Below are 5,759 nucleotides of genomic sequence, written 5' to 3'. Positions count from 1 at the left end.
AGAGACAGTTTACTGGATAGCAAATATGGGCCCTTATTTCCTGTTAATAAAGTAATTAGCACTGCACTTCTTGTCTCGATTCAGGGTACTTTTCACTAATGTGTGGTAGATGCATGGTAAGAAAGTCACAATAAACTTGGGTTGAAGCTCTGAATTTTGCAACTACTGGATCCTAAAGAGATTTAGTCTCCACACCTTCTGGTGCTGATGCTGTTTCCCACTCTTGAGAGATTTCAAAGGGAACTATGTCTATGATTAGAGGCTAGAACTCGGCGTACACCTCCGCTACTCACTTTGAAACCTGTACAGCCACGGTCCTTGACATCCCCTGAGCTCAGACTACTTCACCAAATGCACCTGGGAAGCATAGTTTTCAGATTGGGCCCTTTATCCTTAGTGTTAGGATTTATATATTTTAAATCCAAAAATTGCATTAAAGGCCTTGTAGAAACACTAGCATTCATTGTGGTAGTGAATAGAAATGACCTTTTGTATGGCTAAGGTAACAGGTAGATTTGCCATAATAACAACCAATACAAATGGTGATACAGGAAGAACTTGTTTAGTCTTCCAAATGGAGTAGCCTCTTGATTCTTTGAGGTGCTGCATATATATCTTCCATTGACTTAACTGGAAATGGGGATGCTCAGTCACTTACAAGACTGGTTCCTTTCGGCTGGGGATTTTTTTCTTTGTTTCAGAGTTTTTCATAGTACTTAATGGAACAAAATGTACCTGGCAAATATTTCCAGTAAACTAATAATACCATTGCATTTTTGTAGTGCCTCAGCATTACTTGAAATTATTAATGACAGAATTATTGCACCAAATTTCATTTTCCATTTGTTTTCAAGTAAAATGTAATATTGTACATAACCTTGCATTTTAGGAATAACCCGTTTTTGCACTGCATATCTAGTGTTTATTTCAGTGTCTGTCAGAGACCCAGGGTTAAAACTATTGGAGGTCCAGATGACATCTGGCTTCTCAGCTCCTCCAGAATATTGGCTGCAGTGTTTATCAGTGCATTATTCATCAAAACTGATGATGCAAAGTACAACATGCTGTCTGCAGCTCAGGGTATGAGTAGAAAGAAGTTGGCAGAAATGCCTAGTGTTCTGTGAGCAGCATGTAATCAATAGTCTGGGTGCTTGTTCACTTTATGTTGATGACTATTCCCTCTGGTACATCTTTGTATATTTTTGGGTTCACTGTATTACCAGCTGTGTGATTTTTCACTCTCTCTTCTTGCTACCAGCCATGATAGATAGAGCAGAAGGGAGGAAACCTTTTGTAAGGAGGGTGTTATATCAAAGCAACTGGTTACCCAAAATGGGGCAATGAGAACAGCTGAAAAATATTTAGTCAGGAATTTGATATTTAAAATACAAATAAAATAAAATAAATGTCATGTTTTCTAAAAATACGATTGTTTTTCGGCTAAACTCTGTTCTTTGACTAACAAAAAGCCAGCATGACTCCACAGAGTCCAGTGAAGTTAGTCTCAGTTTAACCAGTGTAACAGATCAGAATATGAATGTTTATAGTTACATTTTAATGGAAATACCAGAACTTGTGAAACATGTCAGATTGTCAGCTGGAGTAAAATGGCACACTTCCATTAAAGTCAATGGAACCATGCTGCTATGCCTAGCTAATGATCTGGCCCATTATTTCTCACCACACACACACACACACACACACACACACACACACACACACACACACACACACACACACACACACACAGTGAGTGTGCCTAAATGGTCAGAGCTAGAACAACCTAATTTGGTATGCAGCTTCCTCTTAGCATCACTTAAAGCAAGGTCAGGGTTTAGTTGTGTCCGGACAATAGGATATTCATGGAATGTGATTGTTTCCTATCAAATGGAAAGGGAGGGGTATGAGAGCAGGGACAGTTACACTCACAAATGACCACAGGGGGCAGCAAATGCCCCAGTGAGCAGCCGCTGGCCTACAGCACTCATCACCCTGGCCTGATCTCCAGAGTAGCTGCTGGTCACTGTCCTGCCTCCACCTTGGGCCAACCTTGAGAAGCACCAGCAGGAGGCTTGTGCAACCCACTCCCAGGCAAAGCCAGTAAACATGGTGTGTAGCCCCCTTCCTATCCTAGGCCCACCTGGGGAGAAGCCAGCAGCCAGGGTGAGTGCCCCAAAGAAAAGCCAGAAGGCAGATCCCCACACTCCCTGCCCACCCAAGGAGAAGCCCATGCATGCCCTGTTCCTGCAGCTCCCATTGGCCAGGGAGTCAGTGCTCAGAGAGAGGTGATGTAGGTAGTATGTTCCTCATGCTGTCATTGGAGGCTTTGTCTCCTTCAGGGAATGGATAGGCAGTATCTCCTGAGAGGCCAGGAAGCGGGGGAAAGGAGTCCAGAAGAACTAGCTGGGCTTTAAAGAAGCCTTATTGAGGGTGCAGGAACAAACAATTCCAGTGTCTAGAAAGAATAGCAAATATAGGAGGCAACCAGCTTGGGTTAGCAGAGAAATCTTCAATGAAATTAAACAAAAAAAGGAAGCTTACAAGAAGGGGAAACTTAAACAGAGAATTAGGGAGGAGTATAAAAATACTGCTTGAGCATGCAGGGTGTAATCAGGAAGGCCAAAGCTCTATTGGAGTCACAGCTAACAAGGGGTGTGAAGGATAACAAGAAGGGTTTCTACAGGTAAGTTAGCAACAAGAAGGTGGTCATGGATCCTTACTGGACAGACGAACCTAGTGACAGACGAGTATATAGAGTACTCTTATTAAGTTTGCAGATGATACCAAGCTTGGAGGGGTTGCAACTTTTTTGGAGGATAGGATCATAATTCAAAATGATCTGGACAAATTGGAGAAATGGTCTGAGGTAAAAAGGATGAAGTTTAATAAGGACAAATGCAAAGTGCTCCACGTAGGATGAAACAATCAATTTCACACCTACAGAATGGGAAGCGACTGTCTAGGAAGGAGTACGGCAGAAAGGAATCTAGGGGTTATAGTGGACCACAAGCTAATTATGAGTCAACAGTGTGATGCTGTTGCAAAAAAAGCCAACATGATTATAGGATGAATTAACAGGAGTGTTGTGAGCAAGACATGAGAAGTCATTCTTTTGCTCTACTCTGCGCTGATTAGGCCTCAGTTGGAGTATTGTGTCCAGTTCTAGGTGTCACATTTCAAGAAAGATGTGGAGAAATTGGAGAAGATCCAGAGAAGAGCAACAAGAATGATTAAAGGTCTAGAGAACATGACCTATGAAGGAAGACTGAAAGAACTGGGCTTGTTTAGTTTGGAAAAGAGAAGATTGAGGGGGGGACATGATAGCAGTTTTCAGATATCTGAAAGGGTGTCACAAGGAGGGGGGAGAAAACTTGTTCTTCCTGGCCTCTGAAGATAGAACAAGAGCAATGGGCTTAAACTGCAACAAGGGAGGTTTAGGTTGGACATTAGGAAAAAGTTCCTAGCTGTCAGGGTTGTTAAACACTGGAATAAATTGCCTAGGGTGGTTGTGGAATCTCCGTCTCTAGAGATATTTAATAGCAGGTTAGATAAATGTCTATCAGGGATGGTCTAGACAGTACTGGGTCCTGCCATAAGGGCAGGGGACTGGACTTGATGACCTCTTGAGGTCCCTTCCAGTCCTAGTCTTCTATAATTCTACGATGTAGAAAAAGCTGAACTAATCAGTGGGTTTTTTTGCCTCTGGTTATATCTACACTGGGCAGGTTTGGTGACAAAAGAGCTGTCGACATGCAAAAGTTATCAAAAGTAAAAACAGGTCAAACCAGTTTTTCTGCCTCCCATTGTTGACATTTCATGGCCACATTGCGAGCACCCTGTCAACAGAGAGGGCAAAAACACTGAGGTGTTGTGAGAAGGCAGAGCTGCTCTGTGAGCTCTCCATGCTGAATAATGTCAAAGCAGCACAGCAGTCTCTCCAGACCTCTCTCTGCAGCAGCCGTCTGCCTGCCACTATGTTCCTAGAAGGGCAGAACTGGAAGGAGCATTCCAATTATTTGCTCTTTGAACTCCAAAGGGAGCAGCTCACTCAGCTGTCAGATACTTCCCAGATCTTTGAAAGGGGAGGGGTGCATGCCTGCAGGACAGCAGAGATCACAAAACACTGAGCACAGCCATCAGGGCCAGCACTGTGGGATACTAGCAAAAGCCAGTTCTCTTGGCAAAACAAACAGCAGAGTCCTCATTGGCTCTTTGTGGACAATAAAGTCTCTCACAGGGCAGCAAAGTATAGGGAGGAAGTGAGCAGCCCTCAGTGGTGAAATAACAGCTTAAGGATGATTTTGAAAAGCTGGACATGTATAAATAAGTACATGGGGCTGGATCTAATGCATCTGAGAGTTCTGAGAGAGTTGGCTGATGTGATTGCAGAGCAACTGGCCATTATCTTGAAAACTCCTGGTGATTGGGGGAGGTCCCAGACAATTGGAAAAGACAAATATATCCTGTTCATCTTTAAAAAAGGGATAAGGAGAACCTGGGCAACTACAGACAGGTCAGTCTCACCTCAGTCCTGGAAAATCATGGAACAGGTCCCCAAGGAATCTATTTTGAAACACTTGGAGGAAGGTGATTGGGAACAGTCAACATGGATTCACCAAGGGAAAATCATGCCTGACATGTGGACATGATATACCTTGACTTTAGCAAAGTTTTTAATATTTTTTCCTATAGTATTCTTTCCAGCAAGTGAAAGAAGAATGAATTGTATGAATGGACTAAAAAGTGGATAGAAAGCTTGCTAGATGCTTGGGCTTAGTGGGTAGTCATCAATGGCTTGATGTCTAGTTTGCAGACAGTATCAAGTGGAGTGCCTCAGGGATTGGGTTTTGGTCAACATCTTCATTAATGATGTGGATGATGGAATGGATTTCACCCTCAGCAAGATTGCAGATGTCACTCAGCTTAGGGGAAAGGTAAATACACTGGAGGGTAGGAATAAGATTCAGAGTGACCTAGATAAACTAGAGGATTGGGCCAAAAGAAATCTTATAAGGTTCCATAAGGAGCAGTGAACTTAGAATGGAAAAATCCCATACACTGACACAATGTGGGGACCAACTGGCTAAGTGGCAGTTTTGCAGAAAAGGACCTGGGGATTACAGTGATTGAGAACCTGGATATAAGTCAGCAGTGTGCTCTTGTTGCCAAAAAGGCTAATGATATACTGGGGTTGCATTAGTAGGAGCATTACCAGCATATTGAGGGAAGTGATTATCCCCTTTCATTTGGTACTGGTGAGAACACATCTGAAATACTGCATCTACTTTTGGGACACCCACTAAAAAAAAGATGTGGACAAATTGGAGAGAGTCCAGCAGAACTCAATGAAAATGATTAAGAAGAAGCTGTGACTCATGACTTATGAGAGGCTGAGGGAACTACTCCGCAGACAAGAGCGAGAGGAAATTTGATAATAGCTTTAACTGCCTGAAGCGGGGGTGGGGGCTCCAAAGAGGATATTCTCAGTGGTGTCAGATGACAGGACAAGAAGCAATGGTCTCAAGTTGCAGTGGGGCAGGTCTGGTTTCAATATTAGGGAAAACTGTGTGACTAGGTGGGTAGTGAAGCACTGGAATGGGTTGCCTTGGGAGGTGGTGGAATATCCAACCCTAGAGATTTTTAAGGCCAGGCTTGATAAAGCCCTGACTAGAATGATTGGGGTCGGTGCTGCTTTGGGCAGGGAGTTGGACTAGATGACCTCCTGAGGTCTCGTCCTACCCTCATCTTCTATGATTCAC

The sequence above is a fragment of the Pelodiscus sinensis genome, chromosome 2 (genome assembly GCF_052426305.1).
Source record: "Pelodiscus sinensis isolate ZL-2025 chromosome 2, ASM5242630v1, whole genome shotgun sequence".
NCBI lineage: Eukaryota > Metazoa > Chordata > Testudines > Trionychidae > Pelodiscus > Pelodiscus sinensis.
This window is presented reverse-complemented; position numbering follows the sequence as displayed.